This window comes from Zeugodacus cucurbitae, chromosome Y (genome assembly GCF_028554725.1).
Source record: "Zeugodacus cucurbitae isolate PBARC_wt_2022May chromosome Y, idZeuCucr1.2, whole genome shotgun sequence".
NCBI classification, from domain to species: domain Eukaryota; kingdom Metazoa; phylum Arthropoda; class Insecta; order Diptera; family Tephritidae; genus Zeugodacus; species Zeugodacus cucurbitae.
The window spans coordinates 4,986,238-5,013,622 of record NC_071673.1 but is presented as its reverse complement, the minus strand read 5'-3'; the positions used below and the strand labels follow the sequence as shown (position 1 = coordinate 5,013,622).

The 27,385-nt window shown below is 37.1% G+C and overlaps 1 protein-coding gene across 8 annotated transcripts in view; it reads right to left on the bottom strand.

Annotated features, from left to right (window-relative positions):
• LOC128923552 (protein rtoA-like) overlaps positions 1-27,385 on the bottom strand; it is a 2,411,103-nt gene that overhangs the window by 1,180,898 nt on the left and 1,202,820 nt on the right. The gene's annotated exons all lie outside the window — the stretch shown is intronic.

Below are 27,385 nucleotides of genomic sequence, written 5' to 3'. Positions count from 1 at the left end.
ACGGAAGAAGGTGGGTCCTTGTGACATCTACTACAGCGGCCATATAAAGGAGCGCAAATTTGGTGTTGGATTTGTGGTGGGAGAGAGACTCCGTCGCAGAGTCCTGGCATTCACCCCGGTGGATGAACGTCTTGCCACAATCCGCATCAAAGCGAGGTTCTTCAACATATCGCTGATTTGCGCCCACGCCCCAACGGAAGAGAAGGACGATGTGACCAAAGATGCTTTCTATGAGCGCCTAGAACGCACCTATGAGCGCTGCCCCCGCCACGATGTAAAAGTCGTGCTTGGCGATTTTAACGCCAGGGTGGGTAAAGAAGGTGTCTTTGGCACAACAGTCGGAAAATTCAGCCTCCATGACGAAACATCGCCAAACGGCCTGAGGCTGATCGACTTCGCTGGGGCCCGAAATATGGTCGTCTGTATTACCAGATTCCAGCATAAGAAAATACATCAAGCTGCTTGGCTGTCTCCTGATCGAAATACGCGGAACCAAATCGATCACGTTGTGATAGACGGAAGACATGTCTCCTGTGTTTTAGACGTGCGTACGCTCCGAGGACCAAATATAGACTCGGACCATTATCTGGTCGCAGCGAAGATTCGCACCCGCCTCTGTGCAGCATAGAATGCCCGTCAACAAACACAAGGAAGGTTCGACGTCGAAAAGCTGCAATCGCAACAGACAGCCACGAAATACTCTACTCGACTTGCACTCCTGCTCTCTGAGAGCACTCATCAGCATCTCGGTATAAGGGAACTGTGGAACGGCATCTCAAACTCACTGCGTACCGCTGCAGCCGAAACAATTGGTTTTCGGCAACGACAAAAAACAAGCTGGTACTATGAGGAGTGCCGTCTCGCAGCGGAGAGAAAACAGACTGCCTACCTCGCAACGTTGCAAACGACCACAACACGTGCGGGATGGGATAGATACCGAGAGCTGAAGAGGGAAGCGAGACGCATCTGCAGACAAAAAAAGAAAGAGGCCGAAATGCGTGAGTACGAAGAGCTTGAGAAGCTGGCAGACAGAGGGAAGGCTCGAAAATTTTATGAAAAAATGAAGCGACTTAACGAAGGTTTCAAGACCGGAGCATCCTCATGTAGAGACCAAGGTGGTAATCTGGTAACCGATGTCCAGGGCATACTGGGATTATGGAGGGAACACTTCTCCGACCTGCTGAATGGCAGTGAGAGTACAACACCAGGAGATGGCGAACCCGATCCCCCAATCGATGACGATGGAACAGATCTTCTATTACCTGACCATGAAGAAATTCGAATAGCAATTACCCGCTGGAAGAACAACAAAGCAGCGGGGGCCGATAGATTACCGGCAGAACTATTCAAATACGGCGGCGAAGAACTGATAAGGTGCATACATCAGCTTCTTTGCAGAATATGGTCGGAAGAAAGCATGCCTGACGATTGGAATCTCAGTGTGCTCTGCCCAATCCATAAAAAGGGAGATCCCACAATCTGCGCCAATTACCGTGGGATCAGCCTCCTAAATATCGCATACAAGGTTCTATCGAGCGCACTGTGTGAAAGACGAAAGCCCACCGTCAACGAACTGATTGGACCTTATCAGTGTGGCTTTAGACCTGTAAAATCGACAACTGACCAGATATTCACCATGCGCCAAATCTTGGAGAAGACCCGTGAAAAGAGGATCGACACACACCACCTTTTTGTCGATTTTAAATCTGCTTTCGACAGCACGAAAAGGAGTTGCCTTTACGCCGCGATGTCTGAATTTGGTATCCCCGCAAAACTAATACGGCTGTGTAAATTGACGTTGAGCAACACCAAAAGCTATGTCATGATTGGGAAGGACCTCTCCGAGCCGTTCGATACCAAACGAGGTTTCAGACAAGGTGACTCACTATCGTGCGACTTCTTTAACCTGATGCTGGAAAAAATTATAAGAGCTGCAGAGCTAAACCGAGAAGGTACAATCTTCTACAAGAGTGTACATCTCCTGGCGTACGCCGATGATATTGATATCATCGGAAGCAACAACCGCGCCGTTTGTTCCGCTTTTTCCCGCATGGATAAGGAGGCGAAGCGAATGGGTCTGGAGGTGAATGAGGACAACACGAAATATCTCCTGTCATCAAACAAACAGTCGGCGCATTCGCGTCTTGGCTCCCACGTCACTGTTGACAGTCATAACTTCGAGGTCGTAGATAATTTCGTATACCTGGGAACCAGCATCAACAACACGAACAATGTCAGCCTCGAAATCCAGCGCAGAATAACTCTTGCCAACAGGTGCTACTTTGGACTGAGTAGGCAATTGAACAGTAAAGTCCTCTCTCGACGAACCAAAATCAAGCTCTACAAGTCGCTTATCATTCCCGTCCTGCTTTACGGTGCAGAAGCGTGGACGATGTCAACATCAGATGAGACGACACTAGGAGTTTTCGAGAGGAAAATTTTGCGCAAGATTTATGGTCCTCAGAACATTGGCAACGGCGAATACCGCAGACGATGGAACGAGTTATACGACGACATTGACATAGTTCAGCGAATAAAAAGACAGCGGCTACGCTGGCTAGGTCATGTTGTCCGAATGGACGAAAACGCTCCAGCCCTGAAAATGTTCGATGCAGTAAACGCCGGAGGAACCCGAGGAAGGGGAAGGCCTCCACTCCGTTGGAGGGACCAGGTGGAGAGCGACCTGGTTACACTTGGGATCTCCAACTGGCGCCGAGCTGCGAAGGAGAGATAGAGATGGCGCACTATCGTCGATTCGGCTATAACCGGCTAAAAGGTTGCAACGCCAATCACATACATACATACGCTCACTTACTTTAATATTACTTATAATTAGGTATATGGGATCTGGGGGAAGTTATGACCCCATTTTTACCATTTCAGGTACAGAGAGAAACTGTTATGAGAAAAAAATTCAGAGGGAATGAATTACATTAAAATATCTGAGGGATTTACCTATATTTTCAGTGAAAAATTAACCTTAGGCACTGAGTTCTTCATGTTCGATATCAGGGGCCTTGAAAAGTCATGGTCCGATTTTGACAATTTTTCCACAAGTGATGTCACAGCTCAAATACAGTATTTGTGTAAAGTTTTATTCCGCTAGCTTCATTGGTTCCTTATGAATAGATTATAAAGTGAACGAATCAGATTGAATTCAAAATTGAGTTATATGGGAAGTAGACGTAGTTGTGAACCGATTTCGCCCATATTTCAACCGTGGCATCAGGGTGTCAAGAAAGTGTTATATACCGCATTTCAATGAAATCGGTCGAATAGTTCTTGAAATATGTTGTTTGACCCATAAGTGGGCGACGCCACGCCCATTTTCCACTTTGTAAAAAAATCTCAGTGCAGCTCCCTTCTGCCATTTCTAATGTAAAATTTGGTGTTTTTGACGTTTTTCGTTAGGGAGTTAACCCACTTTTAGTAATTTTCAACCTAACCTTTGTATGGAAGGTGGGCGTGATTATCATCTGATTTCTTTCATTTTTGGACTGTATAAAGAAATGGCTAAAAGAAACGACTGCAGAAAGCTTGGCTTATATAGCTTTATTGGTTTGCGAGTTATATACAAAAAACCTATTTGGGGGCGGGGTCAGGCCCAGTTTTCCAAAAAAAATTACATCCAAATGTGCCCCTCCCTAATGGGATCCTATGTTCTAAATTTCATTTTCATAACTTCATTTATGGCTTAGTTATGACACTGTATAGGTTTTCGGTTTCCACCATTTTGTGGGCGTGGCAGTGGACCGATTTTGCCCATTTTCGAAAGCAACCTCCTCAGGGTGCCAAGGAACATGTGTTCCAAATTTCATTAAGATATCCTAATTTTTACTCAAGTTATCGCTTGCACGGGCAGACGGACGGACAGACATCCGGATTTCAAATCTACTCGTCATCCTGATCATTTATGTATATATAACCCCATATCTAACTCTTATATTTCTTGGCGACATAAACAACCGTTAGGTGAACAAAACTATTATACTCTGTGCAACAGGTTGCGAGAGTATAAAAACAGAAAAGTCAAACACGCAAGGAAGGGCAAAGTTCGGATGTAACCGAACATTTTATGCTATCATATTATTATAAATTGTAAAACTCAGAGCCAATGAAAATTGTTTCAGGTGTTGGTAGAACTTTATATTAAACCAGGTTGAAGAATACGGTAAGAGATTGTTTTATATACGATAATCAAACATGAGTTTCTTATATCAATTTGATAACTTTTTTATTTTTCATACTTAAAATTAATAATATTTTTATCTATAACAATACTTTGTTAATTGTTATATTATGTTTTAAACTCATCTAAAGGCATTCATATTATGATTCTTAAATATATATATTTATCAATCGTACATATATTCTCGAATTACTATTTAATATCGATATCACACTTATACATTTTTTGTACCTGCAGTTGTAGTTGAATGTTCATTATCAACCTAGGAACGAAAAAATGTTTCTGCGAGAGTATATCTTATTGTAGTCCCTTTAGACTTGACAAATGTTAAAATCTCCAGCGTTTATTAATGTTAGTTAGTTATTAGAGAGGACTTACATAATGAAGTTCTGCAATCAAATCTTTGACAGAAAAATCTGAATTTCTATAAAGTACTAAAATATTAATGTTGAAGCATTTAACTAAACGAACAGACGACGTACAGACATCCGGATTTCAATCCTTCTCGTCGAACTGGTCATTCTCGATTAACTTCTGTAACTTGTTTAATTTTAAGTGTTAACAAGTAAGGAAAGGCTAAGTTCGGGTGCAAACGAACATTTTATACTCTCGCAATTTATTGCTATATTTTTATTAAGATAACACACAAATTTACCCATAAATTCGTCATAAAGTTTAATAGAATATCGAAAATCATATATAGTATACGAGGGCTGAGGTACCGGACCGATTTCAGTCATTTTCACCACGAAAGTACACTATATTCAAGACTATACGCTCACTTAATTTTGCTAAGGTTGCCAATACATATATGAATAATATAGCCCACCGTATTTTTTTAAAAAAATGTATAGTCCGATTTCCACAATTTTTTCACAAGTGATGCGATCTGTGTGCGATACAGTTACTGTGTAAACTTTTATTTCACTTTGTTCATTGGTTCCTTATGTATCTTAATATATAAAAATCACGTGTCACGTTGTTTGTTTTCGATGGACTCCTAAACTACTGAACCGATTTTAATGAAATTTTTAACACTGTGTGCAGTTTGGTACAACTTGAAAGATAGGATAGTTTATAACTCTCCTTATAGTCGCATTATTTATTTATTGCAAATTATTTGTTTATTATTAGCAAAGAGCTATCCACCAGTTGGTGGCGCTAAGTGCACTATGTTACAGTAGATGGCGCTAAATTCCTTTATAAATTTTCATGGATTTAGGCTGTCATAACAAAAGCTGCCACTTGCTAAAAACATTAAGTGAAAATGCGTTGTTTGAAGTTTATATTATTTGTGGTAAAGTTATACAAATCTATGACTTCCAATATTCTAAATTTAAGAAAAAATCACATACAATCCGTGAAATAAATAAAGTTATGTACATATGTATAGTCAGACAAATAAGCAATGCTGCCACTCTTTTCCAGTAAATCTTCCTCGAATTTGGGAGATTTCAGAGGCATTTAGGAAATCGCAGAGTTGATTTCTGCATGTATTTCCTAAATGCAAAAAAAAAATTTCATTTATATGCATTTAGGTATAGAATTTTGTATGGCCCGGTTTCACAGTCCATACTTAAGTTGTGCCTAAATAAAATCTTAGCTAAGTATTGTTGCAAACTGAGTAGTCGTTTGCGTTTCACAGTCAATGCTTAATTTCTATAAAATTTTATTATGATATATGGCAACGTTATGGGCAACATATGTTTTACAAATGTCATTCATAAAAATATGTTTGACATATTTAAATTATAACAGACAATACATAAATTTATATCAAAAATTGATGAAAACAACAAAAGAACCCCAAATTTCATCACTAGCGAGTCGGAGCACCTATGGGAACTGAAGGAAAAGTATAAGCTCTTATTGAGTGCAAACGAACGGACACTTGCCCAATGCTACGAAAGATGTCACTGAAAATTCAAAGCAAATTCAAAACAAAAATCAGCTGTTATTTAAGCATTGCTTAAGCCTCCCATTTTCAGTGCTTAAGCATAACCTAAGTATGAACACGCAATGCATTAAACTGCCAAACAATTTCTGCATTGTTGTTCACACAAAAATTGAATTGATTCAAAGTATTTTCCCGGATATACAAAATAATTATTTAGATCATAACTGGCTCAGTGGGCGGGCTATTTTGGCAGCCAAAAATGTTGATGTTGACGAAATTAACTTCCAGATACAACAGTTGTTGCCAGGCGATCTGATGTCTTTTAAATCAATCGATACTGTTGTCGATGAAAATGAAAGTGTAAATGTTCCAACTGAATTTTTAAACTCTCAAGATATATCCGGAATGCCACCACATATTCTTCGGTTGAAGATTGGTTCAATTATTATTCTTCTGCGTAATTTGAATCCCCCTCGGTTATGAAACGGTACACGTTTGGTCATCAAAAAGTTAACAGGGAATATTCTTGAAACAACCATTTTGACTGGAAAGTTTAAAGGAGAAGTGGTCCTGTTGCCCCGTATTCCAATGATACCGTCAGAATCTACGATACCATTCAGAAGACTACAGTTTCCTATTCGTTTAGCTTTTGCCATGTCCATTAATAAGTCTCAAGACCAAACAATGTCCATTTGTGGGTTAGATTTGGATAATCCATGTTTTTCCCATGGGCAATTATATGTTGCATGCTCACGTGTGGGAAAACCATCAAATCTATTTGTGTTAGCTCGAGACAGGTTAACCAAAAATATTGTGCACCAATTAGTGCTAAGTTAAATTAAAATGTTTATAATTCAAAAAAATAAATACTACTATTAAAAATTAAGAATTATCTATCCTAAGATTATAAAATTAAATGTTACATGTTATCAACTAACAATGTTGTAATTAACTTATTTGTTAAAAACTTAAATATTTAATCAAAAATGAACTATTTTATGAAAATTTGTGCTTATTATCAACTCTACGAAAATTTTCATTAATAATTTTAAAAATTTTGACCTCAAGTTCAAATCTCAATCCCGTGGATTTTTATACCAGATATATACTAAGGTTTCCATCTTTATTCATAAATAATAATTTCACTGTAGTGAATAGTTTACTACAACACAGCAAATCTAAAAGTGAGGAAATGTTCATTCTGAGAATTCGAATGATTCAAACCGATTTATCGTTTAAGTTCAAAATTTTACAGTTTCATATGTACATACATACATAGGTATGTATGTGTCATGTTAGCGTGTTGGAGAGCCATCTTCTTTATTTGTTTACACGCTACACAACAACACAAAGAACGAACTTCGCAAAAAATATTTAAATTAATCAGAGACGTTATTCCCTGAATATATTAACATTCCATACAAATAAATGGCCTTGAACAGAGTTCAAAAAGCGTTTTAACTATTTCAAATAAAAATTGGGCGGGGCGAAGTTCGCCGGGTCAGCTAGTATATTATAAAATGAAGGAATAAGATGGAGTTCAAAATTGAGTTACATGGGAAGTTGTCGTGGTTGTAAACCGATTTCGCCCATTTTTCGTCCGTGTTATCAGGGTGTCAAGAAAATATTATATACCGAATTTCATTGAAATCTGTCGAGTAGTTCCTGAGATATGGTTTTTGACCGATATAGTATAGCCCTCGTATACTATATATGATAACCGACCGATGCCACGCCCATTTTCCATTTTGTACAAAATTCCGCGTACAGCTTCTTTCTTCTATTTCTTCTGTAAAATTTAATGTTTCTGACGATTTTCATTAGTGAGTTAACTCACTTTTGGTAATTTTCAACCTAACCTTTGTATGGGAGGTGAACGTGGTTATTATCCGATTTCAACTATTTTCATGGTGTGTGGTGGGGTACGTAAGAGAACCGATTGCAGAAAGTTTTCATTGGTTTGCGATATATACACAAAAAAACAATTTGGGGGCGGGGCCACACCCACTTCCCCAAAAGATTACATCCAAATATGCTCCTTCCTAGTGCGATCCTTTGTTCCAAATTTGACTTTTATAACTTTGTTTATGGCTTAGTTATGAAACTTTAAGTGTTTTAGGTTTTCGCAATTTTGTGGGCGTTGCAGTGGTCCGAGTTTGCCCATTTTCGAAAGCAGCCCTCTCATGGAACATGTGCTCCAATTTTCATTAAGAGATCTTAATTTTTACTCAAGTTATCCGTTGCACGGATTTTGACTCGCCTCGTCACCCTGATCATATCTATACTAATATTATAAAGAGGAAACGTTTGATTTTTTGTATGTTTGTCTCGAATAGGCTACTGTACCGTTTTGAAAAATTCTTTCACCGTTGGAAAGCTATACTATCCCTGACTGACATAGGCCTTATTTAGTTAAAAAAAAATAGGGTTCCATACCAAAACTCTGATAATGTTTACCAAAAAACTTTCTTTAATCGCGAATGCTGCTATTATAGTTTTGTACCAATAAGCGATGTTATATAAAAAAATTAATCAAAATACCACTACTTGAAAAGGCTCTTTATTTGTACCTTAGTATTAATCCGAATAAATGATATATTATTATTAATCGAAATAAATGATATATTATTTAAGATCGCTTCAAAACCTTTATATAACTTTTTGAATTATTAGATTCTGAAATTCCATTCAAAAGATATCACTAGTTAAAAATTTTGAAAAAAAATCCGCTCGGCGGCTAACTATGCGTTGTAAAGTTTAAGGCGTCACTCGGGCACGGAGGTACGGGAGGGGGTTAAGATCACTCGCGCGGTCGGCTCCTTACTGAATGGTTGTGTGCGGAATTAAAAAAAATTGTCGCTTGATAATAATATAAAAATGAATTGTGGTTCGTTTGTCCCGCAAAAAAACGAGAATGGCCAACTGGCTAATTTTAGTCTTGAAATATTCGTGGAAGGCCAGAAAAAGATTAGAAATAGAGTAAATATGGAAAAATTACGAGGAAGATAATAAAAGAGAATTTTATTCGAATTGACAAGAAAAATATAAAACGAGAAACAAAAAAATAATATTTTGAAGGTTGTTATTGTTGCTTTGTTAAAATATTTTTGTTATTGTTCAATTGTATAAGGTTGTGTCCAATTTGTAACAAATAAGGAAAGGCTAAGTTCTGGTCCAACCGAACATTTTATACTCTCGCAATTTATTGATGTAATTTTATTAAGATAACACAAAATTTGACCTATATATTCGGCATAAAGTCCAATAGAAAATCATCAAATATAGTATATGAGGGCTGATGTAATTCCAGAACCAATTTCACTCATTTTCACCACCAAGGTTAACGGGAATGGGGGCAACTTGGCACCTGTTAGTAGGCAAACAAAAGCTTGAAATTACTCCTAAATTGCAAATGAATGAAACACCAGTCGGCAAAATCGCCAAAAATAGCGCTATAACGAAGATTTTCCAAATATTCAAGAAGTCGCTAGAGGTACTGCAAGGACTTTAAAAGATTTTTTGGTGGAGCCAGGATTCAACTATTACTGACGGGCTAATTGCATTTAATTTGTGGCGACACATAAAGAATCGCCAATTAACAACTAACATATGAGTGTTTTTGCAAAAATATCAAATTGCGATTCTAGAAGCAGTTGCAAATGGTGGGGTCGCAGTTGACACCTCGATGGATTAATAACATTTCCAACAGATTTCTGTCACTTCATTGACTCGAAAGAGAAGTTTTCCTGACATGAAACCTCAATATGATAACCATAAATGACTGATTGAATGATCTACATTGGTGGTAAAAAAAAAGATATCGATGATCTTAATGCGATAATTTAGAATTTCGGTCCAAGAGAGTTGACACATCTACAAACCACGATGACGTAGTCAATTATCCCAAAGCATTTAAAATTGACTGTACTATCACCACTCACTTTGCAATTAAAAGTAGTGTGAGTTGTCATCATGCTGCTTAACATAAATTGATCTCGAGTAATCAATATATTTTTTAACGTATACCTTGCCACAAAAACGTGTGGCCTGGTCTGCTAGTATGATATAAAAATGAATTGCTGTTCGTTTGTGCCGCAAAAAAACGAGAACGGCCAAACCGATCTGGCTAATTTTAGTCTTGAAATATTCGTGGAAGGCCAGAAAAAGATTAGAAAGTGAGTAAATATGAAAAAATTTCGAGGAAGATAATAATAAGAGAATTTTATTCGAGTTGACAAAAAAAATATAAAAGAGAAAACAAAAAATTATAATTTGAATGTTGTCATTGTTGCTTTGTTAAAATATTTTTGTTATTGTTCAATTGTATAAGGTTGTGTCGATAGCCCAAAACAATTTGAAACAAATAAGGAAAGGACCCGAACTTAGCCTATATTCTCACAATTTATTGATGTAATTTTATTAAGATAACACACAAGTTTTCATATATAGTATATAAGGGCTGATGTAATTCCAGAACCAATTTCACTCATTTTCACCACCAAGGTTAACGGGAATAGGGGCGACTTGGCACCTGTTAGTAGGCCTTGAAATTACTCCTAAATTGCAAATGAACGAAACACCAGCCAGCAAAATCGTCAAAAATAGCGTTTTAACGAAAATTTTCCAAATATTCAAGAAGTCGTTGGATGTACTGCACAGGACTTTAAAAGATCTTGATTGTCGATGAACGTTTTTGGTGGAGCCAGGATTCTGTTAGTAGGTGATTAACGCCAGACTCTTCCAATTATTCCTGGATCAACTGTTACTGACGGGCTAATCGCATGCCTAAAATCATTTAATTTGTGGCGACACATAAAGAATCGCCAATTAACAACTAACATATGAGTGTTTTTGCAACAATACCAAATTGCGATTGTAGAAATAGTTGGCAGTTGACACCTCGATGGATTAATAGCATTTCCAATAGATTTCTTTCACTTCATTGACTCGAAAGAGAAGTTTTTCTGACATGTAACCTCAATATGATAACCATAAATGACTGATTGAATGACCTATATTGGTGGTAAAAAAAAAATATCGATGATCTTAATGCGACAATTTAGAATTTCGGTCCAAGAGAGTTGACACAGCTACTAACCAGGATGACGTAGTCAATTATCCCAAACTATTTAAAATTGCCTGTACTTTGCAATTAAAAGTAGTGTGAATTGTAATCATGCTGCGTAACATAAATCAACCTCGAGTAATCAATATCGTCACCGAAGCCAAGATTGGGCCAACTTAATTTAATGTATACCTTAGCCACAAAAACGTGTGGCCGGGTCTGCTAGTATTCTATATTTTCGTTTGACAAGAATTTTATTGTTGTTCGATAGTCAGTAGGATCAAATGTATTTAGTGTGTAGACACCGTTACCCAAAAACTTTATTAAAAACTTGTTTTGTGTTAGAGCGGTAATATTCGAATGCATTTTATTAAAATCTTTAACATCGTTTATTATAATTGGTGGTGGTCGATGAATTTTGGTATCATTAATGGCCGTATTTTCATTATTTTTATTTTCCTAAGGGCTATTAATTGTTGGGGAATTATCAGCTTTACGTTTTTTTGAAGAGCTGTTCTTTTTGAGTATCCACTTAGTTTCTTTAGCTAGTTCATCTTCATCCGTATTGTATACTTCATCAACACTTACATTTGATGGTTTTGTCGCTGTACTAGCAGGCTTGATTATACTGGCTTACTGGCTTTACGAAATAAAAAAATGGGAGTGGCATCGCCCACTTTTGGGTCAAAAACCATATCTCAGGAACTACTCGACCGATTCGAATGAAATTCGGTATATAATATTTTCTTGACACCCTGATAACACGGACAAAAAATGGGCGAAATCGGTTCACAACCACTACTACTTTCCTTATAACTCAATTTTCAAATCCATCTTATTCCTTCCTTTTATAATGTAAACATAAGGAACCAATGAAGATAACGGAATAAAACTTTACACAATTAGGGCATTTCATCTCTGGCTTCACTTGTGAAAAAATTGTCGAAAACGGACCATGACTTTTCAAGGCCCCAGATATCGAACATGTTGAACTCTGCGCCTAAGGATAAATTTTCACCGAAAATATGGGTAAATCTCTCAGATAATTTAATGTAATTCAGAGGAAATTGTTTTCTTCGAATAGTGTGTCTCTGTTCCAAAAATTATTAAAATCGGGTCATAACATTTCCATATACCTCATTGTAGGTTTTTCAAAAGTATCTTCTCCTAGCTCCCATATACCTAATTATAGGTTTTTCAAAAATACGGTGAGTTTTATTCCACATATTCCATAATGCTAAGTACCTAGGAATTACTCTAGATGCTAAGCCTCGCTGGAAAGAGCATATCAAGAAAAAAAGGTGCGAGCTTGATTTAAAATTTGCTAAGTTTTACCATATGGTCGGTAGGAGATCCACGCTTTCAATCGCAAACAAGTGTTTATATATGTATAATCAAGTATTTTATTTTATTTTTTTTATTTTCGTTATTTTATTAAACTTTATGCCGAATTTATGGGTAAAATTGTGTGTTATGTAAATAAAATTGATTCAATAAATGAGTATAAAATGTCGGTTAAATCCGAACTTAGCCCTTCCTTACTTGTTATATTAGTGGTTAAGAAGAATTACACATACATACTTACAAATAAAGAAATACATTCATATGAGCAAAAAGAGATTAAGCCATATATCATTAATAGGAATTTTAATTATATTATTTATTCATTCGCATTGGCTTCATTCGCATATTCCGATAAATAATTTAAAACACACTACAATTTTAATTAAGTAATTAAAATATTTTTGTTTATATTGTTCATTTTTTATGCTCTCACAACATGTTGTACGGAGAGTACCACAACCGCAAAGTCGCCGCAAAAGTTATTAAGAGAGTATTATAGTTTATACATATACCAGCAGACCCGGCCACACATTTTTGTGGCTAAGGTATACATTAAATTAAGTTGGTCAAATCTTGGCTTCGGCGACCATATTGATTACTCGAGGTTGATTTATGTTACGCAGCATGATGACAACTCACACTACTTTTAATTGCAAAGTGAGTGGTGATAGTACAGTCAATTTTAAATGCTTTGGGATAATTGACTACGTCATCGTGGTTTGTAGATGTGTCAACTCTCTTGGACCGAAATTCTAAATTATCGCATTAAGATCATCGATATCTTTTTTTTTACCACCAATGTAGATCATTCAATCAGTCATTTATGGTTATCATATTGAGGTTTCATGTCAGGAAAACTTCTCTTTCGAGTCAATGAAGTGACAGAAATCTGTTGGAAATGTTATTAATCCATCGAGGTGTCAACTGCGACCCCACCATTTGCAACTGCTTCTAGAATCGCAATTTGATATTTTTGCAAAAACACTCATATGTTAGTTGTTAATTGGCGATTCTTTATGTGTCGCCACAAATTAAATGCAATTAGCCCGTCAGTAATAGTTGAATCCTGGCTCCACCAAAAAATCTTTTAAAGTCCTTGCAGTACCTCTAGCGACTTCTTGAATATTTGGAAAATCTTCGTTATAGCGCTATTTTTGGCGATTTTGCCGACTGGTGTTTCATTCATTTGCAATTTAGGAGTAATTTCAAGCTTTTGTTTGCCTACTAACAGGTGCCAAGTTGCCCCCATTCCCGTTAACCTTGGTGGTGAAAATGAGTGAAATTGGTTCTGGAATTACATCAGCCCTCATATACTATATTTGATGATTTTCTATTGGACTTTATGCCGAATATATAGGTCAAATTTTGTGTTATCTTAATAAAATTACATCAATAAATTGCGAGAGTATAAAATGTTTGGTTGGACCAGAACTTAGCCTTTCCTTATTTGTTACAAATTGGACACAACCTTATACAATTGAATAATAACAAAAATATTTTAACAAAGCAACAATAACAACCTTCAAAATATTATTTTTTTGTTTTCTCGTTTTGTATTTGTCTTGTCAATTCGAATAAAATTCTCTTTTATTATCTTCCTCGTAATTTTTCCATATTTACTCACTTTCTAATCTTTTTCTGGCCTTCCACGAAAATTTCAAGACTAAAATTAGCCAGTTAGCCGTTCTCGTTTTTTTGCGGGACAAACGAACAACAATTCATTTTTATATTATTATCAAGCGACATTTTTTTTAATTCCGCACACAACCATTCAGTAAGGAGCCGACCGCGCGAGTGATCTTAACCCCCCTCCCGTACCTCCGTGCCCGAGTGACGCATAGTTAGCCGCCGAGCGGATTTTTTTTCAAAATTTTTAACTAGTGATATCTTTTGAATGGAATCTAATAATTCAAAAAGTTATATAAAGGTTTTGAAGCGATCTTAAATAATAGATCATTTATTTCGATAAGGATTAATACTAAGGTACAAATAAAGAGCCTTTTCAAGTAGTGGTATTTTGATTAATTTTTTTATATATAATCGCTTATTGTGACAAAACTATAATAGTTAGAGATATCATGTCCGGACGTTTTTTGTAGATAATGATAAGTTCTACAAAATTGTAGTCCATCACTTTGTTATAGCTTCAATCGTTTTCGCAGCATTCGCGATTAAAGAAAGCTTTTTGTAAACATTATCAGAGTTTTGGTATGGAACCCTATTTTTTTTAAACGAAATAAGGCCTATGTCACTCAGGGATAGTATAGCTCTCCAACGGTGAAAGAATTTTTCAAATCGGTACAGTAGTTTCGGAGCCTATTCGAGACAAACAAAAAGTATAGATATCAAAATGATCAGGGTGACAAGGCGAGTCAAAATCCGTCCGTTCATTCATCCGTGCAACGTATAAATTGGAGCACATGAACAAAGGATCGCACTAGGAAGGGGCATATTTGGATGTAATTTTTTGGGGAAGTGGGTGTGGCCCTGCCCCAAATTGGTTATTTGTATATATATCGCAAACCAATGAAAACTTTCTGCAATCGGTTCTCTTACGTACCCCACCACACACCATGAAAATAGTAGAAATCGGATAATAACCACGCTCACCTCCCATACAAAGGTTAGGTTGAAAATTACCAAAAGTGAGTTAACTCACTAATAAAAAACTTCAGAAACATTAAATTTCACAGAAATAATAGTAGAAGGAAGCTGCACTCAGATTTTTTTACGAAATAAAAAAATGGGAGTGGCATCGCCCACTTTTGGGTCAAAAACCATATCTCAGGAACTACTCGACAGATTTTAATGAAATTCGGTATATAATATTTTCTTTACACCCTGATAACACGCATACAAAATGGGCGAAATCGGTTTACAACCACGACTACTTTCCTTATAACTCAAATTTGAACTCCATCTTATTCCTTCACTTTATCATGTATACATTAGGAACCAATGAAGATAGTGGAATAAAACTTTACACAAATAGTACATATCATCTCTGACTTCACTTGTGAATAAATTGTAAAAAACGGACTATAACTTTTCAAAGCCCCAGATATCGAACATGTTGAACTCAGCGCTTAAGGATACATTTTAACCGAAAATATGGGTAAATCTCCCAGATAATTTAATGTAATTCAGAGGAAAATGTTTTCTTCTAAAAGTGTGTCTCTGTTCCAAAAATTATTAAAATCGCGTCATAACATACCCTAGCTCCCATATATCTAATTATAGGTTTTTCAAAAATATCTTCTCCTAGCTCTCATATACCTAATTATAGGTTTTTCAAAAATATGGTGGACTTTATTCCGCATATATGCACTATTGGGAATTTAATAATAAAGTACCGCAACCCATGTTTAGAATTGAATTGATGCCGAATTCTAACCAGCTTAAAAAGAACGAAGTGCATCCAATATATAATTTAAAATATTTGCTGCACCGTAGAGTAACCGTAGAAGAACCACATAAAAGAAACGGACCGGTACAATGCACCAACTGCCAAGAGTATGGGCATACCAAATCATATTGCACTCTACGCAGTGTTTGTGTGGTATGTGGTGATTTACATCCCACTTCAAAATGTATCCTTAAGAAAGAGGATTTAAACAAAAAATGCAGCAATTGTGGAGGAAGTCACACTGCCAATTACAGGGGTTGTCCTGTTTATAAAGATTTGAAATCGGAGTTATCACAGGGAATTCAAGCACGGCGTAACCAAATGCTACATACTCCCCATAATGAAATCATAGATATCACAGACCATATTCCTAAACCCGGTATACTTAAAAAAATTTATGTACAAGGGAGCTATGCCAATGTTGTAAAAGGCAACACTGTACAAATACAACTACCACAAAATCCACCAAATGGTGGTATTGAAACCATGATTATAAATCTAACGCAAAGTATGACACAATTTATGTCTACTATGCAAAATATGATACAAGATTTAATAAAATCACAGAACCAAATGCTGCAAACTTTATTAAGTAAAAAATGAGCGTACTAAATATCTGTATATGGAATGCTAACGGTGTTAACCAACATAAATTAGAGATTATTAAATTTCTGTCTGAAAAAAATATAGATGTAATGCTAATATCAGAGACTCATCTGACAAACAAAAACAATTTTAAAATACCGGGATTTAGACTGTATGTTACAAATCACCCGGATGGAAAAGCACACGGTGGAACGGCAGTGTTAGTTAGAAATAGGTTAAACCACTATGCTCGGGAATCTCATGTTACAGCCCAGTTACAAGCTACAACAATATCCTTAAAAAAATAGGAATTCTGATTTAAATCTAACGGCTATATACTGCCCACCTCGTTTTAAAATTACAGATAGCGAATTTAAAGACTTTTTTGGAACGTTAGGTCATAGATTTCTAGCAGGTGGAGATTATAATGCAAAACACATGTACTGGGGTTCACGTCTTATTAATCCGAAAGGACGCCAGCTGTACCAAACCATTATGAACCACAATAACATTGATATAATATCTCCTGGCAAGCCCACATACTGGCCCAGTGATCTCAACAAACTACCAGATTTAATTGATTTCGCTGTAACCAAAAATATAGATAGATCGCTTGTGACAGTTGATACATGTACAGACTTATCTTCTGACCATTCACCTGTACTAATAAAGTTGTGTGAACAACCTATATTCGTTGAGCCAAAAGGGGGTCTGACATCTCACAAAACGAACTGGTTAAAATATAAAAAATATGTGAGTAGCCACATTAATATTGATTTAAAAAGAGATACAGAAAGAGATATTGATGAAAGCATACGAGAATTTAATGATGTAATATCAAATGCAGTTGTCATAGCAACACCAAACAGAAATAATAAACCAATTAGCCGAAGAAAAATCACTAATAATGAAATAGAAAAGCTTGTAAACGAAAAAAGGCGAGCTAGACGTGAAAGGCAGTTAAATCGCTCCCCTTCTACTCAGCTTCAACTAAAATATGCTGTACGAAAATTAAAAACAGCGCTTAAACGTGAGGAAGAATACCACACTCACAATTATATAAAGAAACTGTGTCCAAACTCAAACAAACGAAATTCTCTTTGGAAAGCCCAAAAGTCAATGAAGCCTCCAGTCGACTCCAATTTGCCTATAAGAGGCTTGGGTGGAAACTGGGCACGAAGTGACGAGGAAAAGGCAAATTGTTTTGCAAATCACCTAGAAAAGGTATTTCAACCAAATTGCCCAAAGAACAGCTTTAAGCTGCCAATCATCTCCAATAGCGCTAACGAGTCGCTTGGGTCTATTCAAACGTCATCTTCTGAAATTATTAAAATCATAAAAGAGCTGAATCCAAAAAAGTCGGCAGGACACGATAAAATTACTCCAAAAATGCTAATTGAGTTACCAAATATTGCTTTAACAGTGCTCTCCTTTCTCTTTAACGCTATTTTCAGTTTCGGGTACTACCCAATTTCATGGAAAAAGTCGCAGATAATCATGATAGAGAAACCAGGTAAAGACTTGACACAGCCGTCTTCATACAGATCAATCAGTCTTCTACCCTGTCTTTCTAAAATATTTGAAAAAGTGTTACTATCAAAGATGTCTCCTTTCCTCCATGAAAATAATGTAATACCAACGCACCAATTCGGTTTTCGTGCAAAACATAGCACTGTAGAACAAGTACATAGAATTACTAACGAAATCAGAAGGGCGTTCGAGTATAGAGAGTACTGTTCTGCTATATTTCTAGATGTGGCTCAGGCGTTCGATAAAGTGTGGCATGACGGGCTTTTATATAAGATTAAAAAAAGCTTACCTCTCGAAATGCATAAAACCTTGGAGTCTTATTTAAAAAATAGAAAGTTTACTGTCAAAGTAGGAGACTTCATATCTGAAGAACGACCAATAAGAGCTGGTGTACCTCAGGGCAGTGTTTTAGGGCCAACTCTATACATAATATATACAGCTGACCTTCCAACAGCTAGTAATGTTTTGACATCAACTTTTGCGGATGACACAGCTTTAGTGAGCCGAAACAAATGCCCAATTATAGCATCAAGAATATTAGAAGATCATTTGATTTTTGTCGAAGAATGGCTAACCAACTGGCGTATAAATGTAAACGAACAAAAGTGCAAGCATGTTACATTTTCCCTAAGACCAAAAACGTGCCCGGCAGTTAAAATGAACAATATTTTAGTGCCCCAAGCGACTGAAGTAACATAACATGGTATTCACTTAGATAGAAGGCTCACGTGGAGAAAACACATATCGAGCAAAATAACCTGCATGAAGATAAGAGCTGCAAATTTAAATTGGCTTCAAAACAAAAAATCAAAACTTAGCCTAGACAACAAAGTTCTGTTATATAACGCGATAATAAAACCGATTTGGATGTACGGCATTCAACTGTGGGGTACGACCTGTGCAACCAATATCGATATAATTCAGAGATTTCAATCAAAAATGCTTAGAACAATCACGTGCTCACCATGGTACATGCGTAATGAAAATATCCATAAAGATCTTGGTATTCTCATGGTAAAGAAAGAAGTGGAGAACAGCAGACACAAATATTTATCCAAACTCCGAGACCACCCAAACCCATTGGCTAACGCTTTAGTACATTCTTGCAATCAATCACGTCTAAAAAGAAGAGATATGCCAGCACACTGATGAGCAACGTTTCACCAAAACAACTCAATCACTTGGTTGAGCTTGTCTAGTTTTAATTAGAATTAAGATTTAATAACTTATTGTTAGGCTCCAAAGAGCAGATTCAATAAATAAACAAATATTGAAAAAAAAAAAAAATAATAATTATAGGTTTTCCAAAAATATGGTGGACTTTATTCCGCATATATGCACTATTGGGAATTTGCCCGATTTCATGGTATTTAGTCATTTTATTAAAGTTTAAATATTTTGGGTTTTTTTTATGTAAACATATTAAAAACACATGGCTCCATATGACTCCATACCAAAAATGTTAATTAACACTGTTAAAGTCAGCTGTTGCAGCCCAAAAGCACGTGGTTGAGAAGAGGCAGTTTTTGGTTAGCTATTTTGAAAGTGCGATACTTAAAAGTTAAACAAGTTATTAATTCAATTTATGATGGAAAACAATCATACTGGTTTGTATTATATGTTGTGTGTACTAATATTTTGATATGTGCCTGTTTTACTAATATTTAGCCAATTTTAAAACAGGTCTAAAAGGTAATTTTTGGGAAAAAAATTAACTTTACGTAGACTTACAAAAAATACATATCGTTGTAACAGTGTAAGTCCAGTATATGTCGTAGAGCCATTAATTATGAATAAAAGGCAATTTGTCTCAATGTGCACAAATGCGCACAATCTGCGTAATTTCGTTTTTTGTCAGGTATCTTCGAGTTTTCGAACGCGGAGCTTTTTGAAGTATAGCGTAAGGAGACGGAGAACTAAAACCAAGAAAGATCAATTCTTGATTTTCTTTCGAGCAAAATAAGTAGAAACATTGATGTTGTAAAACACCACAACTATTTGAAAAAAGAAAAGCAGTTTATTTTGCCTAAATATAAATGATAAATGGAAGATATGCAAGAGAAACAAAAAATATGTTGAGAAGAAGTATGCAAATTGGCTGCAAAGTGCAATAAAACTTTGTTTCTCTGAATCGAATAAAATCGAGAAACGTCAAATTGGACGCCCGAAATTGGCGTATTCGGTTAAAGGAGAAGAAGCACAGAGGAAACAAGCTGCAGCTCTATCTAAATCACACGGATGCAACGTCTCCTTGTTAATTCAAACAGCCAAATTCGGAAGCATAAAAGTATGGAACTTCCTTCAGAAGTTTTAAGCCTATTATTGTGCAATTTTGAAGGCCAGGATTAAATTGAGGAAATTGGAGATGAAATTGACGATTTTTATTTTATGCCTGACGAAGACCTTGAGAATGAAAATATTTTATAAACTTATTATTGTATTATTTTGTTATCACTTTATCAACTTTTCTATATGAAATAAAAAAAATTGTTTCTCGTCCTGGGGGGCGGAACCACGCCCATTTATACAACAACTATTTCCTAAAGAGTCCATTTAAAAAAAACCCGTTTTGAAAAATCTTATTTATTTAAAAAGTTTTTGATAAATTTATCCAAATGGGAGGGCGGAACCATAGTTTTTTACCAAAAACTATTTCCAACGATCTCCATAAGACTAATACAAAAAACCGTTTCAAAAAATTTTATTTAGTTTAAAAGTTAATAAATAATATATCGTCAGGGAAGAGCGGAGCCACGCCCATTTTTCTAAAAACATTCCTATAGATGTCTATAACAATAATAAAAAACCGTTTCGAAAAATCTTACTTAGTTTAAAAGTTATTAATTAAACCACGAAATCGGCCAAATTCCCCATAGTGATATGTATTGGTTAATATGTGAGATATCTTAGCAAAATTAAGTGAGCGCATAGTCTTTGATATAGTGTACCCTGCTGGTGAAAATGAAATAATTTCCTGAGCCCTCATATAGTATATGTCTATTACGATTTTCGTTATTCTATTAAACTTTATGCCGAAAATTTACCCATTTGTATGTTTGTAAGTTTCTTCAATAAATTGCGAGAGTATAAAATGTAGTAAACTTGTTGTCTCTAATTTTTTGCAGTTCTTTTGCAACGACACAACCACGGTAGCTTGCAGGATGAGAATGGCCGCAGTTGCAACATTTGGCAGGATCTTTTTCGGTTTGGTGCATTCAGTTGTAAGATGTTTTCTCATTTCACACATCTCGATGGCTTACCGCTGACGTTTTTTGTATGTCCAAAAGTTTGACAGTTTTTGCACTGAGGAATTAATTTAGAGGCTTTGATAGGCTCAACCTTGATAACGGTATTAAGAATGCATCGAATATTACTAAAAACATATCTAGCGGTTCTTTAGTCTTCCACTTAAGTTTGTTAATTGCATTTAACACATTAAAGCCTTGATCTTTAAGGTCGTTCAAGATGGATTGAGTACCACATGAGTGGTGTAAATTTTTATACTCTCGCAACCTGTTGCACAGAGTATAATAGTTTTGTTCACATAACGGTTGTTTGTGTCACCAAGAAATATAAGAGTTAGATATGGGGTTATATATACATAAATGATCAGGATGACGAGTGGATTTGAATTCCGGATGTCTGTACGTCCGTCAGTCCGTCTGTCCGTGCAAGCGATAACTTGAGTAAAAATTAAGTTATCTTAACGAAACTTGGAACACATGTTCCTTGGCACCCTTAGGAGGTTGCTTTCGAAATGGGCAAAATCGGTCCACTGCCACGCCCACAAAATGGCGGAAACCGAAAACCTATACAGTGTCATAACTAAGCCATAAATAAAGTTATGAAAATTAAATTTGGAATGTAATTTTTTTGGGGAGGTGGGCATGGTCCCGCCCTCAAATTGGTTTTTTGTACATATCTCGGAAACCAATAGAGCTATATAAACCAAACTTTCTGCAGTCTTTTTGTTTAGCCACTTCTTAGTACAGTCCAAAAAGAAAGAAATCGGATAATAACCACGCCCACCTCCCATACAAAGGTTAGGTTGAAAATTACTAAAAGTGGGTTAACTCACTAACCAAAAACGTCAGAAACACTAAATTTCACATAAGAAATGGCAGATAGAAGCTGCACTCAGATGTTTTTTACAAAATGGAAAATGGGCGTGGCGTCGCCCACTTATGGGTCAAAAACCATATCTCAGGAACTACTCGACCGATTTCAATGAAACTCGGTTTGTAATAGTTTCCTCACATCCTATATACCAGAACTTTGAAGACGATCTCAATCGTTAACTTTACAATATATAAAGTAAGCACTAGTGAAGATATCGATGCAGAACTTTGCACAAATACTACGTTTATAGTGTGGCAGCCCCATTCTAAAAATCACCTAATCGGACCATAGGTTGTCAAGGCCCAATATATCGAACATGAGGACTTCGGTACTTCTAACCTAATATTATGGTTTCCAACTTTCAATTGACTTTATACAATATATATGACGCATATGTGAGTCAAATTGTGTATTATTAATATAAATAAAGTTAAATAAATAAATTGCGAGAGTATAAAATGTTCGGTTACACCCGAACTTAGCCCTTCCTTACTAATTATTAGTTCTCCTAGTCGTCGGTTTTCTGCGTTTACGTGATTTTGCAACCTCGCTGAATGTTTCAATGTCGTCTCGTGAATAACTTCCCGGACCATTTTTATATGAAGATCAAGGTGCAGGTCTGAATTACGTATATACGTAACTGGGCATTTACAAATTTGCGTAGGACTTTATTTTGGAACCGTTGTATCGCTTGAATGTATATCGATGCAGCGCATCCCCCCATTTGAATTCCGTATGTCCAAATAGGTTTCAACGTTTGATTATATACGAGAATTTTATTTGATGTTGCTTATTTTGCTATATCTTAGATTTAGTTCTGCAACTTTTTTTGTATGTCCTCTTTCCATTTCAGCTTTGCATCTAGCGTTATGCCTAGATATTTCGCAGAGGTGGAGTATGGGATTGCCACATTACCAATATGTTAAGGAATATATCTAGCACTTTTGTTCGTGTAGTTTACGTGTATTGATTTCGTCTCGTTTAAAGTAATGCACCATCTCTGTGTCCATTCCACTATTTTGTTAAATGCGGATTGCATTCTGTTGGCCGATTCCACTTCGCTTTTTCCTGTCGTTATGATGCAGGTATCATCAGCAAATGTGGCAATTGTACAGTTTGTCGGTGTAGGCATGTCGGAATTGAACAAAATATATAAAAGTGGTCCCAGGATACTACCTTGAGGTACTCCTGTTTTTATTGGTTGCGATTGTCCCTGCTGGATTCTGAAGTAGCGGTTGCTCAAGTAAGATTCAAGTAAGTCAGTTAGATATTGTGGTAAGAAACGTCTTAATTTATAAAGTAAACCATGGTACCATACTCTATCGAATGCCTGAGATACGTCTAGAAACAGAGCTGTGAAATCAGTTTATTTTTCATCGCATCTTCTATTATGTTTGTTATGCGATGTACTTGATCGATTGTGGAATGTTGAGTCCTAAAACCGAATTGATGAATTGGTATGATACCATTTTCTTGAATTATGTTCTCAAATCTTTTGATAATGATAGCTTCAAGTAGCTTAGACAAAATAGGCAACAATGAGATTGGACGATATGACGAGGCTTCATGTGCACTTTTCTCAGGTTTTTGTACCACAATGATTTCGGATACCTTCCAAGACATTAGGACGTATTTAAGATTTAAACAGGCGTTTATTATCGATGTAAGCTTTGTTAATGCTCTGGGTGTTAAATGTTTCAATACATCACTTGTAATTAATTCGAAGCCGGGAGCCTTTTTAGGCTTTAATCTAATTTGGATGATATTTTTATACTCTCACAACAAAAGTTGCTAAGAGAGTATTATAGTTTTGTTCACATAACGGTTGTTTGTAAGTCATAAAACTAAACTAGTTAGATATAGGGTTATGATGATGAGGCTGACGAGACGACTCAAAATCCGAATGTCTGTCTGTCCGACTGTCCGTCCGTCCGTCCGTCCGTGCAACGGATAACTTAAGTAAAACTTGAGATATCTTAATGAAACTTAGAACACATGTTCCTTGGGACCGTGAGAGGGTTTCTTTCGAAAATGGGCAAAATCGGACCACTGCCACGCCCACAAAATGGCCAAAACCGAAAACACATAAAGTGTCATAACTAAGCCATAAACAAAGTTATAAAAATAAAAGCACAAAGGATCGCCCTAGCAAGGGGCATATTTGGATGTAATTTCTTTGGGAAAGTGGGCGTGTGGGCATATCTCGCAAACCAATAAATCTATATAAACCAAACTTTCTGCAGTCGTTTCTTTTAGCCACTTCTTAATACAGTCCAAAAACGAAAGAAATCTGATAATAACCACGCCCACCTCCAATACAAAGGTTAAGTTGAAAATTACTAAAAGTGAGTTAACTCACTAATGAAAAACGTGAGGAACACTAAATTTTACAGAAGAAATAGCAGAAAGAAGCTGCACTCAGATTTTTTACAAAATTTAAAATGGGCGTGGCATCGCCCACTTATGGGTCAAAAACCATATCTCAGGAACTACTCGACAGATTTCAATGAAATTCGGTGTATAATATTTTCTGGACATGCTAATGACACGTGTGGAAAATGGATGAAATCGGTTCACAACTACGACAACTTCCCATATAACTCAATTTTGAATTCCATCTTATTCCTTCAGTTTTAATATGTAGATAAGGAACTAATGAAGATAGCAAAATAAAACTTTACACAAATACTGTATATGACCTGTGGCATCACTTGTGAAAAAATTGTCGAAATCGCATTATAACTTTTCAAGACCCCGGATATCGAACATGAAGTACTCAGTGCCTAAGGGTAATTTTTGACCGAAAATATCGGAAAATCTCTCAGATATTTTAATTCAATTTAGAGGGAATGGTTTTCTTCTAATAGTGTGTATCTGTAGCAAAAATGGTTAAAATCGGGTAATAACTTCCCCTAGCTCCCATATACCTAATTATAGATTTTTCAAAACATACAGTGGGCATTTTTAATACCTAAATAATGGTTGGCGAGCAGACATCCCAGTGGGACTTGGAAGTAGGAAAGAATTGGATACTTCCTACTGAAAAAATAAGTAGAGGTACTTTCCTACAATAATACTATCTAATTTCGTTTCTCTGATCAATGTCATTGGAGCGAAGGACCTCCACTTCGCTTACGAATTCATATGACGCATGGGGGATGGGGTCATATGTAGAAGTTCACGCAAGTGAGGAAAGTTTCTGATTGCCATTCACTTGGGAGTGGCCAGGAACGATTCTTTTGCATATGACTCAAGCAGCTCACGACTTCCGGTTTTAGACCAAGTATCCCCTGGGTAGCTAACAGACATCCGTTTGGAGGCGAGCTAAAGTGAGAAGGCGAAGCCCGCTTGTGCGGTTGTGCGTAGGGCTTGGGACCCACCACATAAAAACGAATAACCAGTGAATAAGAAACACAGGCCTCGGATGAGAAACCCCCCTTTTGATGACGACCACGGCAAACGTATAAAGGACTATGATTTGAGGGCATGCACCTGGAATGTCCGGACTCTTAATTGGGAAGGTGCCTCTGCCCAGCTGGTTGATGTCCTCATACAACTAAAGGCTGACATCACCGCCGTCCAAGAAGTGCGATGGACGGGACAAGGACGGAAGAAGGTGGGTCCTTGTGACATCTACTACAGCGGCCATATAAAGGAGCGCAAATTCGGTGTTGGATTTGTGGTGGGAGAGAGACTACGTCGCCGAGTCCTGGCATTCACCCCGGTGGATGAACGTCTTGCCACAATCCGCATCAAAGCGAGGTTCTTCAACATATCGCTGATTTGCGCCCACGCCCCAACGGAAGAGAAGGACGATGCGACCAAAGATGCTTTCTATGAGCGCCTAGAACGCATCTATGAGCGTTGCCCCCGCCACGATGTCAAAATCGTGCTTGGCGATTTTAACGCCAGGGTGGGCAAAGAAGGTGTCTTTGGCACAACAGTCGGAAAATTCAGCCTCCATGACGAAACATCGCCAAACGGCCTGAGGCTGATCGACTTCGCTGGGGCCCGAAATATGGTTGTCTGTAGTACCAGATTCCAGCATAAAAAAATTCATCAAGCAACGTGGCTGTCCCCTGATCGAAACACGCGCAATCAAATCGATCACGTTGTGATAGACGGAAGACATGTCTCCAGTGTTTTAGACGTGCGTACGCTCCGAGGACCAAACATTGACTCGGACCATTATCTAGTAGCAGCAAAGATACGCACTCGCCTCTGTGCAGCAAAGAACGCCCGTCAACAAACACAAGGAAGGTTCGACGTCGAAAAGCTGCAATCACAACCGACAGCCGAACGATTTTCTACTCGACTTGCACTCCTGCTCTCGGAGAGCACTCATCAGCATCTCGATATAAGGGAGCTGTGGAACGGCATCTCAAACTCATTGCATACCGCTGCAGCCGAAACAATTGGTCTCCGGCAACGCCAAAAAACCAGTTGGTACGATGAGAATTGTCGTTCCGCAGTGGAGAGAAAACAGACTGCCTACCTCGCAACGTTGCGATCGACCACAACACGTTCGGGGTGGGATAGATATCGAGAACTGAAGAGGGAAGCGAGACGCATTTGCAGACGTAAAAAGAAAGAGGCCGAAATGCGTGAGTATGAAAAGCTTGAAAAGCTGGCCGACATGGGTAATGCTCGAAAATTTTATGAAAAGATGAGGCGATTAACAGAAGGTTTCAAGACCGGAGCATTATCATGTAGGGACCGAGAAGGTAATCTGGTAACGGATGTCCAGAGCACACTGGGATTATGGAGGGAACACTTCTCCGACCTGCTCAGTGGCAGTGAAAGTACAACACCAGGAGATGGCGAACCCGATTCCCCAATCGATGACGATGGAATAGATGTTCCATTACCCGACCATGAAGAAATTCGAATAGCAATTACCCGCTTGAAGAACAACAAAGCGGCGGGGGCCGATGGATTACCGGCCGAGCTATTCAAATACGGCGGCGAAGAACTGATAAGGTGCATGCATCAGCTTCTTTGTAGAATATGGTCGGAAGAAAGCATGCCTGACGATTGGAATCTTAGTGTGCTCTGCCCAATCCATAAGAAGGGAGACCCCACAATCTGCGCCAACTACCGTGGTATAAGTCTCCTCAATATCGCATATAAGGTTTTGTCGAGCGTATTGTGTGAAAGACTAAAGCCCACCGTCAACGAACTGATTGGACCTTATCAGTGTGGCTTTAGACCTGGAAAATCTACAATGGACCAGATATTCACCATGCGCCA